The sequence below is a fragment of the Anas platyrhynchos genome, chromosome 1 (assembly GCF_047663525.1).
Source record: "Anas platyrhynchos isolate ZD024472 breed Pekin duck chromosome 1, IASCAAS_PekinDuck_T2T, whole genome shotgun sequence".
Classification (NCBI taxonomy): Eukaryota; Metazoa; Chordata; class Aves; order Anseriformes; family Anatidae; genus Anas; species Anas platyrhynchos.
The window spans coordinates 181,229,103-181,244,595 of NC_092587.1; the positions used below are offsets into that span (position 1 = coordinate 181,229,103).

Sequence of the window (15,493 nt, forward strand, 5' to 3'; positions counted from 1 at the left end):
GTCTATGCTGAGGTCCATAACATAACCTATTAAAGTATCTCTCTGTCTTGTGTGTGCATATACAGGAAGTTATCTGCATTTTGTTGGCTGGGAATATTTAACTCTCTCTGCACTGGCTCATATGATTTGAATGATAAGTGTTTAAGTTAAGTTCTTGGCCAACTGTAGCTTAATTGCCCCCACAAGCAAAAAAAGGCTGTAAATTTAACTATAGTGGCAACCTACCAGGGTATGGAAAATTAATAGTGGTCCAGAGACATTTCCTTTCCTTACAAGTTCAGAAACTCCCAGGAGACAGAGGCTTCTTTAACAGCCAGCAACTTCTGGGCATGGAGCTGACGAGCCCTGACACTGTGCTAACAGTCACAGCTTCTACTAGGGAATGTTTTTCCTAAATCTGGTAGCAAAAACAGCTTGACTAAGATGGAGCCAGTATTTTTCATTTTTTTTATTATCAAGAAGGATTTTTTTCTAGACTTTTATGTAAAAATAATAACTCACCCATTTAAAAACACAGCAATCTATTAATCACATCCATGTAAATCTAGCAACAACATTTTTAATCCTAACATGAACTGAACAGGGCAGCTGTTAAGGAAAGGTTTTGAAAGCAGACAGGATACTCTCATGCTATGCAGCTTCAATCTTCCTCAGAATCCTGCTTCTGAGATTGGAGACAACAGTGTGCATGATACAAAAGGAAAAAGTAGTTGATCCTTCAGCATCCTGCTGGTTGTTTCACAGAGGTGTTGCAATGGCAGATGCCTGGGAGCTGTGTTTTCTGATCTTCTGTAAGAACTGTAATGGAATAGAGGAGGAGGATTCAGAATACAACGAGAAAAGGAATTTTAGAGTAAGCAGTGTGTATCATCTAAGCCAATATAGAAAATGACAGCCTGGCCCAATAATTTCAATCCCCCTGTGACATGCACCTGAGTATGGTCCTTGTCAATTTGTTCAGACAAGCAGTTACTTGAAATATCTAATAAATCACTAATCCAACTTGTTGACTTGGACTTCTTGAACATCCCTGTATTCACCTATCTACAGAACACTGAATAAGCAAATAAGCAGCATTCTTTTTGCATGGGTCTGTGAAGTAGCTGCACAGAGTAATTGAGTGTAAAGGGCTGAAGAGGACAAAAACAGACAATTCCTCTGACTTCTCTATATAACACTGTTGGAGTTAGTTACAGACTCATCCATAGCAATTACTTTTCAGATCTTGATCTCATATGCTTTAAAAAATATTTAAAAGTTTTCTGAGCTGTGGCACAGAAAGGTTAAATGATTTCTTACTCATTAATATCTATCATCCATAGACAGTATTTCCTTTGCTAGCTAATAATTTATACAGTGGAACTGGTAACTTCAAGTGAGAGTAATAGCTAATACTAAAAAAAAAAAAAAATGGGTAAAATGTAAAGATTTGGCTTGGGCTGCCAGATCAGAAACAGAAATAATAGCCAAAAGTAGTTTGCAAAACAGAACTGCTGATTCAAGGGAAGTCAGTTGCAGCTGTTCTGAATAACATAGGTAAAACACAGACTGACCTTTGCTCAGGTCTATAAAGAAGGCTCTTTTCATCATTATTAGGGAAGATGATATGATTTTCATTCATATTTTCGGAGTGTTTTCTCTCCTTTAATATTGTATCACTTTTCGCCTTATTGTTCACAATCATATATTCAATTTTTAATCATTATAATAATCGTCCTGTGTCTCATCAAACAAAACACAAGAGCTCTGTCCCAGTGTTGGAACACAAACAGACATTGAGGGCACTTGGATTCTTCCTTCATCTGTCTAAATAAACCTCGAATGCTGGTGCAAAGAAACTGAATATCACTCTTCAGGGACAAATCATCATCTCCAAATATATTAGAGGCTGAAACAACCTCTGGAAGTCCCTCAGTGAGTGACAAATCTTAAGTTATCTTAGCTTAATATCTCCAGAGTTCTTACAATGAATCTGTTCCTAATCAGAGGTCTGAAGTTGCGAAGTGTGGCAACTGTCATCTTCACTTCACCCATCTTCCTCCATTGTCTTTCTAGGTTTCAGTATTTGTCAGAAACATGACTGAAATAATAGAAATAAATGCAAGCATCCTCAAGTGTTCTATAATGCTAAAAACAAGAAGAGGAAATTTCCAGAATTTCTACATCACGTTATATATATATAAATTGGAAATTAATTGATACAGGATTACAGTTATAAAATAGATTAGAGATGAAAATAGAAAGTGGTAGTAATTAAGACTAACTTAAAAGAAGGTTTAACAGCTGTTCAATTCCAAACGATTAAGAGACTGTTTAAATAAAGCACAAAGAATAGGAGGAAGCATGCCAGGGAACAGAAAAATACTGAAGAGATTTGGAAGAGGTTTTAAGAGTAGAAAATAAGTGGTTTGTTGAAGAGGAAAGAGATGGCTTGAAGTAGAAGATTAAAAGATTGAGTGGTAACACTAAAGCCAGATCACAGTGAGTCAAAAACAAAAACAAAAACAAAAACAAAAACAAAAACAAACGCTAGTTCTATCATTTGCTAGTGTATATGATATTGAAATAGGTAGTAGTAATTTTAGATTACTAGTAGTAATCTACTAGTAATCAGTAGATTTTAGGATGTGCCAGAACTATTCAACTGCAATTGTAATGTAGCAGTATTGTTATATACATCATGCATGTCTTCATAGTTTTCTGATCTGTAACATCTGTCACATTTAAACAGAAATCATAGATTCATGAATTAATTTATCATTTCCTTAACCACAGTCTTACAAAAATTTATTCCATGCACTGTGAGTAATCTCCTACCCAGCTAAGTCAAAGTTTGCTTTGCCAGTGACTTCAGCTGTTACGTTACTTCAACTACTGAGTAGTCCTAAGGCCTTTGACATTTTAGAAGCAATAAAGATTGAAAGATAATATGAATGGTGGGTCAGGCTGGCTTACTGGAGTGTTGGCATTTGAGGATGGAACATGTTACCATATATCATCTTGGAGATTTCACATTAAAGAAATCAAAGGGTAGACAAGAATGTATTTAAGATTGCCTGGGAAAGCAAAAGAAAACAAATATGATAATATCACTACAGCCTTAAATAACATTATATGAGTGACACCAAAAGTCAGATATGTAGTATCATGGTGTAGTGGTTTCACACTGATGGGCAGCTAAGCTCCACCATACTGCTCTCTTGTTTTCACTCCTCAAAAGAACAGGGAGAGAAAATATGATGAAAGAAAGGCTCATGGATTGAGACCACCATACAGGGAGATGACTTGCCAATTACCATCATGGGCAAAAGAGACTCAGCATAGGAAGATAAATGTAATTTATTATCTATTGATAACACAACAAAAGTAAACTTAAAACACCTTCCCCCCCTCATCAATCCTCTTCTACTTCCTCCTTGCCCTAGGCAGCACAAGGGAACAAGGAATGGGGGCTGTGATCAGTCCCTGACACTTTGTCTCTGCCACTTCTTCATGGTCACTCTTTGCTCCTGCTCCACATGAGGTCCCTTCCACGGGATGCTGTCCTTCCCAAACTGAACCTGCAGGGGCTGCCCACAGGCAGCAGCTCTTCAAGAACTGCTCCAACATTGCTCCGGTACTACAGGGTCCATCTGTCAGGAATGGACTATTCCAGCATGGGTCCCCCACAGGCAGCAGCTTCCATCAGATCTCCTGCTCCACCGTGGGCTCCTCCTCAAAAAGCTACTGCTCTGTCCTGGAGTCTGCTCCTGTGAGGGATTTCCATGGGCTGCATCCTCTTTCAGGTCAGCTCCACCTGCTTCTTATGCTGATGTTCTTCAGTAGCACCGTTCTTGGAAATGTGAACATGTGTATTTCATATTTTTACATCAATGCTTTCCACTCAGGCGGCAATGTCTTGCCACAATACAGCAGCCCATTGGGTTTAACGCTTTGCTGCCAATTATTTCACTTCCACTGCTGTAGCCACCCCCACTGGGCATTTACCACCATCTATGTGTCAGTATAAAGATAGAACACTGGCCACTTTTATCTTTTGGCAGCTTTAAGGGCCAGCTGAATGGCTTTATTCTCTTCAAACTGCCTCTGAGCCAGACATAATGGGGTGATTTTGCCACTCATTCCTATTTAGGCTCACTTTGGCCTCGAATACTGACAGCTGTTGGGATCCCTTTGTCACCCTTAGAATCATAGACTCACAGGATGGTTTGGGTTGGAAAGGACCTTAAAGATCATCCAATTCCAACCCCCTGCCATGGGCAAGGACACCTTCCGCTAGACCAGGTTGCTAAAAAAAAAAAACATCCAATCTGGCCTTGAACACTTCCAGGGATGGGACATCCACAACTTCTCTGGGCAACATGTTCCAGTGCCTCACAACCCTCATGGTAAAAAATTTCTTCCTTATATCTAATTTAAATTTACCCCCTTTTAGTTTAAAGCCGTCACTCCCTGCCTTATCACTACACTCCCTGATAAAGAGCCTCTCTCCAGCTTTCATGTAGGCACCCTTAGGCCCTACTCTAGAAATACAGAGGGGTTCTGCCTCTTGGTAACTTGTTGACATTAGGGTACTCTGCGTGCAGGTTGTGAGAAACAATCTGTAGCCCATAACACAGGCTCAGGAGAGCATCTCAGTGAAGTAGCATTTTTATTCACAATTGTAATGGCAGGCATCCTGCAAGAAGGAGCACCCAGCAAAAGTATATCATAGCCTTATATTCTGTATTACCCAACAATTGATTCTCCCCGTTTCCTAATTGGCTGAGTACTACTTATTTTGGGACAATGGGACCTTCCCCTTATCTATTTAACATACTTCCCACTGTAATACCACTGTTATGCCTGCATAATCACTTTTGAATATACAAGTTTAGTGGAATTTTCCACTGCAAAAACACAAATTTATTTCTCACAATTTGTCCACTAGAGCCTTGTACTCCTGTGGGTCTGATGTGCCAGTCATCATACCCACACAGTCCAATAAATCTGGTTGTCCCTTTCTTCTGCCTATCCAGAGGCAGGGTCCCTCTAATCCTGACCATAGTCCTGACCGTCATTTAATTCTTTCAAATGTGAAACAGAAGTCCCTTCCTAAGGGTCAATAGTAAGATGAGCCCTTCTGCTCCTTCTGGAAAGCTTCCCAATAGAAACTGGAGCAGTAATTTTCCTAGAAGAACACTTTTTGGCTGCTATTTTTCCTTGCAGTTCACATACCCAAGCTTCTAGGCTCAAAGTGTGTTTGCCATTCCACTTCCTCATGTCCTCCTTATGGCCACTCAAATAAAACCACAGGGTGCAATGTGGTGTGCATCCACAGTATCCTTTCCCTTGAGCAGGAAAGCGCTGTCTCTGAGGTACCTCATAGCTGAGGTACTGGTCCATATAGGTGAGGAGGAAAATCTATGCTCTTCAAGCTGCTGAACCCGTTGGGACAGTTTCTCCACAACTGAGCTGCAGGCCCATAACAGAGAAAGGAGATATTCGTATTGAAAGAATTGGCTGACCACTACGTCCACTGTTGGTTCCTCTTCATCTTTCCAGTCCATTGCTGCCACTGGTCTGCTCTGTACAAACTTCCACCATGTAGACCACATGACTGGATCTTTGGATACCTGCTTGTCATCCATTTCACTATAAATCACCTCCAGCACAGCTATCTTACTCAGGCACTGGATATAGTTCTCCATGGTGGTACACTGGGCAACATATAACATCTCCCTCGAAGTGTTACCAGTCCTTCATGCCTAACAGGAGGTGCCTCCAGAGTCGGAGGACTGGTGTCCCTTTCTCAATCACTTTGTCAATGGTCACTTCCCTAGAGAGGGATCCCAGCTGCTTGGCTTCTCCATTCTCTACGTCCTGGCAACTGGCCCTGTTATTCCAGCATTGGAACAGCCAGGTGACAATGTGTTCACCTGGGTGATGGCTGAAATATTTTGCGTATCTGTCAACTCACTCTTCTCCTCCAGCTGCTGATGCACAGCATTTATTTATTTGTTTATTTAATCCTTTCTTAAATCTCACAGAGGTGCTAACAAAGTCACTTACTGGCTCAGATCTGGCCAGTGCTGGGTCCCTTTTGGAGCTGGCTCTGACATGGGGTAATTTCTGGGCTCTTCTTACAGAGGCCACTCCAGCAGTTCCCTTGTTACCAAAACCCTTCCACATAAGCCCAATAAACATGGATGGAATTGCTGAACTGTAGCATGCCTTGCAGCTTTTGAGAAGTAAAGGAATTACATATTTGCGTGATACAAAATTCTTAAAGGTATTTAGGTCTCAAAACATCCTCTAGCTGTGTTGTAAGAAGCAACACAGACCAAGATCTACATCAAGTCTTGGAAGTCAAGTAAGAAAAACTCCAAAGAAAGAAAGAGTTGTAAAAAATCTCTTAAAATGAATATGTTCTACTTGAACAGGTAGATTAAACTGAAAAAAAGAAACAATTCTTTTTTTCACCTGAAATAAATTCAAAGTGTAAGAGTCCCATTTCAAGCATAAACCATTCTGGATTAATTTGTGTTTTTCTGTGTGCTTGAAAAACTCTTGTTACTTTTACTAAAAGGCAGTGTTAATTTCCCCTGTATAGGGTATATAAATCTCATTACTTGTGCAATGTAGCGGTGAACTTGAAATCTTTGGTGAAGTAAAGCCTGGAAGATAATAACTGATTCAGTGAAATGAAGGAAATAGCTTATGTTGAAGTTAATGGGAGTTTTTTTCAATTAATGTTAACACAGTTACATCCTTACTGACTCTATCTAATCCCATTTAAGCCTAATAGTTGTGTTTGACAGTGGGAAAAAAGCATAGTTCTGGACAGGAGTACAGTAAGACAGAATGTGTACAGCATCATTTCTTATAGTGCTCTCCCAGACTCTAACCACGGATTAGGGTCTTTGACAGATATGGCTTCTATATGTTTTGTAATCTTTTTTGGATTTTTGTTTCACAAATTTATTCAGTCTTCTGTGTAAGCCATATACACTTTTAACATTTTCACAATCCTTCAGCAATTAATCCCTCAGGTCACAATGAGAAAATTCATCAGCTCTTGTTTTTCTTGAACCTGGTGCATACTGCCTTCATTCGATTGCTTTTACATCTCATACTTGAAAAAGATAGTGAACATTTAATCCATGTTTGTCCTCTTCTTGACACCCATAATTACACATATCGATATTACACCTACCGTTAGTCTTTCACATTTTTTCAAACTTTAAAAAAAAAAAAAAAAAAAAGATTTCAAACTTAACTTAGTCATTCAACTTTTGGAAGCTTTTCTGTAAGTTTAATTATTCTGTTGCCCTTCTCTGAACGTTTTTCAGTTCTGCTGACTATTTTTTGAGAGGAGGACACTAAAAATGCATGTTCAATCCTTTGTGCCACTCTGAAATGAAAGAAAAATATATATTTCCATTAGTATAAGTGAAGCAAATTCTTTTTGACAGAAAATGGACATATTAATTAGAGAAAATTAATCTTATCTTTCTGGAACCATGACTGCAAATTCTTTGCCTTTCCCCATCTTATAAAACAAGAGTAACAGAATACTTTTTTTTTTTTTTCCCTGGAACCAACTTGGCAGAGGTAGCTGAGACACATGGGAATGTAACTGGTCATGACTCATTTAAGCTTAGACAAGAAAAGAAGATTTATAAAATATCTGCTATTTTGTTTATGGAAGTCTATTTCAATGCTGGGAGCATAAATTTTATTCTTCTATTTGAAATACAGATCAAACGACTTTGTAAAATCTGAATCATTATCTTTTGGAAATGCTTGTTAATATCAGTAATTAGGCCTTTTAATTCCCATACATTTGTTAAAATTCTGCTTATTACTCACTGTAGCATATGGATCAAATGCAAATTGCATAAAAACTTCCATTATTCAGTTGAGCTTTTACTGTTTTTGCACTCTAATGACTCTCCACCCAGCTGATCTTGTAATTCTGAGTTTGTTAAAAACACATAACAGCCAGGCCTGTGAAACTGTAGAATTTAAGAGAATAGGAATTTACTGAGTCACTTAATACTGAAAATAAAAGCAGGGAGACTACCCACTGAGCCATTCAGAAACTGCAGTTCTTTTCTGTCTTTTATGCTCTAATTACATGTATCAAAAAGTTACATTCACTCATTGAAATGTAATTTCAGTACATGTGTTCCTCTTCAAGAAATCCAAGGAAAATAAATTGGAGATCATTTAATAAAAAGTTAACAGAATACCTCATTTGTCTTTCCAGTTGTCCATTGAGGGGAAAGGAGTCATCATTCAATCTCATTTTTGTCATGTCTACCTGAAAAATTAGAATTGATATTACAGTACTGTTGAGATGCATTCGTAGTCAAGTTCCTACTCAGTTGGCATTGACAGAAACATAACCCAGCCATGATCTAGAGAAATTTTGATTTTCATCAGGGAAATGTCTGAAGATTTTGTGCCTGTCTGAGTGTTGTCTATTCCCTAACACTGTGAGGTGTCGTCTGTGTTTGACAGCACAATATATGAACAGCCAAAGTACAGGGAAAGCTGAGTAGGCCAATGCCCCACAGAAAACCTGTGGCTGAGACGTTTCCAAATTGTGAGAAATACCACTGACCTTATAAATGTTTCACTGTCTACCTTCCACATCCTGCCTTATAATCCAGTTTTTAGCTACAGAAAATATAAAGGTAGTATGATTCTATCACATGCATCTATGACATAGCCTTAGGGATGATAATCTTGTAGTTCAGAAAATCCGTGAAGTCTATAACTCCAGTCACTGCTATATAATCTGAAAAAAAAGAAAAAAGAAAAAAAAAAAAAAGTTGACTGCACTTTTCATTTCCTGTTGTGTTGCAGAGTTCTTTTCTCAATGGCTGCATGGCAAAGCTTATTATGCTTCTGATGTGTTTTGATCTGGGATTCACTTGATTCCAGTAGCGCCCCACATCTTGATCTTTTTGACATAGATCATTCTGGTTGATAACATTTCTCCATGCAAAGCTTTGGAACATTTGCATTACTCTTTCAGAAAGAAAAAGGTTCAGTCTGCAACGGCTCAGTCCTGCTTTTGCTAAAAATCTTGACAGGGTTGCAGAACCATACAGATAAGGTTTAGTCATATTTGACTCAAGAAAAAATGGTGAAAATAAAAATGGAGACGTACAGCATCTTTGAGGTCCCTTGGTTTTCTCTGCTGGACAAGAGTAATTAAAAGTACTGTTTTATGTGACCAAAAATACTGTTATATGTGACCAACTTTGATTACTGTACCCAAAGGGATTACTCTTGCCCCATCCTAATGGATCGAAGGCTGCAGTTACATGTCCACATGTCCAACCCAACCCATGTATTCCCTAAAGATGCATGTGCAAACATATGCACAAAAAGAAGATATGGCCACACAGATCAACACAGGCAGAACATAACACCTCTACCAGTGCTTATAAACTATATTCACATAAAAGCAGGATTACTGCAGAATTTCTGGTCCTGTTCCTCATCTCGATGTGGTTCCCTGTGGTTGCTGACCTTAGGCACTCAATGTAGCCAGCAGCTGGCTCCAGATCCCATCTCTCCCTGATGTTGACACCTGCTCCTGAAGTTCATGGTTCCCCTCCAAGTGCTGCTACTCAGACTTCATAACTTCCTTGCCTGCTAGTGAGTCTGAAGTTTGCAAGTGTTAACTCACAACCACTCAGAGTAGACAGCACACCCATGCAGAAGGTGGTGAAGAATAGAATTTAATGAGAAGGTGAGGTAGACCACAGCAATCAAGTGCAGGCTTTAGTCAAACAAGTGTGCTGACCAGCAACCTGTCTGAACTTGACCAACCCTTCTTATCCCATTGTCTATTTTCACATATTTATTTCTTCCCAATCCACCGTAATCTCTCTCTTCCCCTCCTTTTGATCCTTCTTCTAAACACACCATAATAAATTTTGTACACGTCTCAACTCCTTGGAGCATTCTGCAATAAGTTTTACACAATCCTAACAATTTCTTCTCCCTGAATCTCACAAGAAGTTCTATGCCTTGTAGGTGATAAACTCCTCTTGTTTGCATGGGTTTATGGAGAGAGTTTTCTGCTTTGACTCTTCTGGATGAGTTTCACAGCAGCAGGTCAAATTGCTCCCCTTTGAGGGTTTTAGGAACCAGACAGGTTCAGATGGGTTATTGGGTTTCCTTCACTTGCTATGGTTCCTTTGGCTCTCATGGATCACTGTTTACTGCAATTAGCCTTAAATCAGATGATCTAACACTTAGTATCTTCTTGGTTAAACTCATGAATGAGCCAATATGTTGGTAGTTGTCCTAGAAGGTAAATTCACCTTTTTAATTCTCCCTATGAAAACTCTTCAGTTCTCACTGCAATTTGTACCATGTTTGATTAAAATCATCTCAATAAAAGTGTAAAATATGACAGCAAATCTTCATTTAGGAAAAGGCAAACTATATGAATGCAAAACAACAAACAAACACTCCCCCAAAAAGCAAGCAAACAAACAAACAAACAAAAAAAGTGCCTAGATTTTGTTCTTTTTACTTCAAGCTGATGCCATTGGTCTTCTGGCAGAATTGTTTATGCACATTGTAATCCTTTGCTTTCTTCACTGTGTCACAAAGCAAAAGGGCCAATAAAACGTAACTGGACCTGTCTCAAGAGCTTTGGGGTAGGCATATAATCACCTCTGTACTGTGTGTCAGCATAGATATGATATTCTTTTCTTTCAGTATACATAATAAGAGACAATATTGTGCTCTTCAGCTTCCTGGACCGAAGACAACAGGTGTGCTATCTAAAGGTCAGCTTCTTTATAGCTTAAGGTGATGTTAAACTCTCTCTGTGCAATTCATGCATTAAGGACTGGTATTTTATAAAATCTTGATTTACCTAGAAAAGTCTATTAGACTCCATATCTTTGCTTTCTCTTCCAGTGAATATAAGTTGCTTGAAGAGAATGTTGTTCCTTCATCGTTTAAAATGTCTGTGATCGTTCACCAAAATTCATAATTTCTACTGTGATAAGAGCTACACACTCCATTTAGGGCTCTGCTGAGCCCCAGACTAATCTAAGGCTTGGCCTATTAAACTCATGCTAATAGTTCAAAATCTTTACATTAGATCTTAGTGGCTCTACAATTAAAAGATCTCACTTCTGATTAACCAGTTTAATCCCTTCTCTCCCTGATGTCATTGTATTTATCTGCCATGATCCAAAACATACATTACTTACCCTGAAGAATGATATTTCCTAATGACATGATTATTGTCAACAATAACACATTATAAGACAGGAATTGGTCAGTGATTGGCTACATTGTTTTAGGCTTTTTCTTTTTGTTGTTCTGTTTTTGTTTTTTAGTTCTACAAAGATGAATAAAGAAATAGTCATCCAGAATTTTAATTGTGCGTAAAGTAAAAACTAAGCATATTTCCATTTGAAGGCTGCTTGGTATGAGAAGTTTTATACATACACTTTAGAGGTAATTATCAACAGAAATTATTATTTTGTATATAAGAATTAAGATAAATGTTCTAACCTGAGACTCAGAAATGAGTCAGAGAGAAGCAGGAGAAGAGAGAATGTCCTATGAGCCAGCTCAGATAGACCTCTGTGCTCCATCAGCATTGCTAGAAGCATAGCTAATGAAGGTACAAACCTCAAAGGCAGACATTGGAAATACATTCCCAAGCAAGGCATCTGGATCTTGCAGTTGCCAAGTGTGGTCTGTTTATACTTATCGTAAATGTTAACTAGAAGAGAAAAAGGAGGAAGAAGGCAGGACAAAACAGGAGTCATAGCAATAACAGAACACGGTAGTAAGTCATCCTACCTGAAATGGACTGCTTATGTTAAGAGAGATGAGGTCGTACTTCATTCTAATCATACAGCTATGCATTTACAAGCTGTAGGTAGCTAATAACTACTGCCTTGGGAAAAAAAGAAAAAAAAAAAAAAAGAAAGAAAGAAAAAAAGAAAAAAAAAAGATCATGTTTTAATAAGGGACATACAATTGCAGATGAGTATTGTTGAACTGCACATTTCACCTATCTGACTGTTAGAAGAAAAAGTACCTAAAGGAAAAGTCATGCTTTAGTTTTATCATAGTACGTTTAGTGTATAGTAGGAAAAATTAAGAACGAAGAGTTATATATCAAAAAATATTGTCAGTACTTCCTTCCAAACCAGAGACTGCACTAGACTTTTAGCAGTGAACAGAATAATAAACATTGTAGTATGTAGGTGGAACTACTTCTGCAGGGAAAAAAAAAAAAAAAAAAAAAAATCTTGAGAGCTTGTCATAGCTAATCTAATGAATTTTTTCCTAAATAATTTCTTAAGGAAAGTGCTGGCCCTTGTATTTGATAGCATCCAAATGATTTTAGAGAAGGGATTAGTTTTGTGTCAAGCTTCCTTTTGTTAACAATTGTAAAGTACTCTTGTAAACATTTGCAAAGTACTCTGAGATATACCAGAAAGAAAAACAACCTGTATATACATTATTTTCTAACTATCACGTAGACAGATGCAGGACAGATATTTGTGGTCTGATCTAGTATCAGTAGTATCAGTCAAGACTTAGTACTATTTTGATTGTTTTAATAAGAAAAAATTATTTTAATCTGATGAGATTTATTATTATTTTTTTCCCCAGAAGGTGTTTATTCACTACTATTTTTTTCAAATGACAATTCAGCTCAGTTTCCACAAAAATTTTGTATGACAGGGTTTAAAACTTGTTCTTTATAGACATTCCTGACTACATGGGCTAAGTTTACTTAATCAAGGAACAGAAACAGTGCTAACTGACCACAGGAAGTACATTTACAATAAGTATGCCTGCTACTCCATCTGTGTTGCTAAAGACAGATTTTTTTTTTAAAAACATTTTAAAAATACTCTTAGTTATGATGATTCTTCACCCTTTCCTTCACTGTACTTAGAATTAGTTTTCTGTTGATGTCACAGCTAATTGGAAATGAATAAATATAAAATAGAATAAAAGTGAAGAAAATTTTGAATGTTTTAAAAATGATATATTTAAAGTAATTGCTACCTGTACATATATATTTCAAAAGAAATCTGAGAGCAAATGGAGATTTAGAAATTTTCTACATTTTTCTCGTTGTGCAGGCATTCTCTAAAAGGAATTTTAGTAGATATTATTTTAAAAGTTTAAATATTTAAAATATTTCTTGGAAATTGGGTAAAAACAGCATTGATGAGCCAGTCCAGCAGCCTATGTGCAGTTTGGATGCATATACAAGTAGGCTCAGTGGCTTCATCCCAGATTCGTTCCAACTTGTGAATGTTGACTTTAGTTTGAGTTTTTAGCCATATCAATTTGCAATTTGTTCATTAAGTTAAATAAGGGCAGTATTAGACACTGTTCCCTTGACAGGAATGACAGTAATAGTTCTTCTGCATGCAGCACTTGTCCCGTGGTAAACCAGTTTCATAATCCTAATTCTGTGAGTCACTGGGCAATGTGACTCACCCAATCTCACTGATATCTTGAATTCCAGCCCAGTGCCTTGCTCACCAGGTAACTGAACACAAGTACAGCTATTCTGATGTCTTTTGTTCCACTTCTAGGAGACCCTTCTAAGCACATTATATAAGCATGATCAAATTTTCACTGATGCAAGAAGAGCTGTGACTATATATGAGTGCATATATATAGTCTGTAATATGGAGCTGCATACATGAGTTCTCTTTATTCACTGTTGCGAAATTTATGTCTTTTTGTATCTTTGAATGGAGGTGAAGGTGGTATGCAGCATTATTCTGGAAATAAAATATTTGCAATTCCTAAGCATGAGTTTAGGGTTTAACTAACACTAAGATAGCACAGTGAACTTTTAATGTCTTGGGGAAGGGAAAAAAAGAAAGTGTGATAAACTGATCTGTAAGCAAAAAATTCAATAATTTTACTGTTGTTGTTAGAGAGGTCAAAGTTAAATGCACTGACTACACACTTTATGCCTTTTAATCAGCTACATTGCTTCCATTTTAAATGCAATGGAAATTTTTGCATGTTCAGAAATAAATTCTCCTTTTTTTATCACCTGGCATTTATGCTCTGAAAATATCACACACTTTTCTTGAAGTCCAATTATGAAATACAGAAACCCAATCTTGAAATTATGGAATTAATTTCAAGATTATGGCTTAATTCTGGAATGCATTACCTCAGTTTGACCTAGATCTTTTGTTTTGTTTAGTTTTGTTTTGGTGATGAGTGTTTTCTTGTTGTTGGTGGTGGTGGTGGTGTGTTTTTTTTTTTTTTTTTTGGTTTGTTTGTTTGTATGTTTTTGCTTTTCAGGATACGGTGTTCAGGGAGTGATGTAAGTAAATATAGGTTAGCAAAATGATCTGGAATAATGGTTTCCTTAGAATTTTGCTTCATGTAAAGTGGTGTGACTTAAGGGAAGATGCAAAGGTTTTTATAATCCAAATGTTCTGTGTCATTTATATTAGTGTCCTGTGCATTCACAAATACTTGTAATGGCTGTGTAGGGCAAAGCCCATTAAATCCCACTGAGATTTAAGTAGATGCCTGTCGTGGTTTAACCCGGCCGGCAGCTAAACACCACGCAGCCGTTCGCTCACCCTCCCCCCTCCCTCTCTGGGACGGGGGAGAGAAATGGAAAGTGAAGCCCGTGAGTTGAGATAAAGACAGTTTAATAAGACAGGAAAATAATAATAACAAAAAATAATAATAACAATAATAATAATAATGATACAATGGTGATAATAGGAAAGTAATAATAATATGTACAAACAAGTGATGCACAATGCAATTGCTCACCACTCGCTGACTGATGCCCAGCCTAACCCCGAGCAGTCCGGCCCCCTCCCCCCAGCTAGCCACCCCTATATATTGTTTAGCATGACGTCAGATGGTATGGAATACCCCTTTGGCTAGTTTGGGTCACCTGTCCCGGGTCTGTCCCCTCCCAGCTCTTAGTGCACCCCCAGCCTGCCCGTTGGCAGGGCAGAGCAAAAGGCTGAGATGTCCTTGGCTTAGTATAAGCACTGCTCTGCAACAATTAAAGCATCGGGGTGTTATCAGCACTCTTCTCATCCTAAGCCAAAACACAGCATTCCACCAGCTACTAGGAAGAAAATTAATTCTAACTGAAACCAGGACAATGCCAAAGTGTTTTCTGAATCAAGGAGCTTCTATCTCTGCTTGGAGGATATTTTTTATTAAAAAAAAATAATAAAATAAATACATTTATCATTTGGGAAAATGGTGGGAAATACATTATGTCCCACATCTAAACTGAAATCCATCATAGTCCATCTGCATCCTGGTCCCACAGTTGCTGATTTCCCATGTGCAGGTTCAATCAGGCTGAGTGTGTATCCCAGAGGCACACACAACTGTACACAGAGGGCAATAACTGCTAGCCATGCCAACTGTCACAGACAGTGCACAGACTTCAACAGCACTCACACTTAATGCTACCAGAGCTCACATACACATT

General features: G+C 37.9%; 1 protein-coding gene and 1 long non-coding RNA gene across 3 annotated transcripts in view; one reads left to right on the forward strand and one right to left on the reverse strand.

Annotated features, from left to right (window-relative positions):
• The window catches only part of TRPC4 (transient receptor potential cation channel subfamily C member 4), a 161,806-nt gene that overhangs the window by 11,697 nt on the left and 134,616 nt on the right, over window positions 1-15,493 (forward strand). The window lies entirely within an intron of this gene.
• LOC106016737 (uncharacterized) lies at window positions 1,883-14,854 on the reverse strand. The gene is made up of 4 exons (XR_003501008.3): window positions 14,812-14,854; window positions 11,833-11,929; window positions 8,235-8,305; window positions 1,883-7,393 (listed from the first exon to the last, which is right to left on the reverse strand). It is a non-coding gene; the product is annotated as an uncharacterized lncRNA (long non-coding RNA).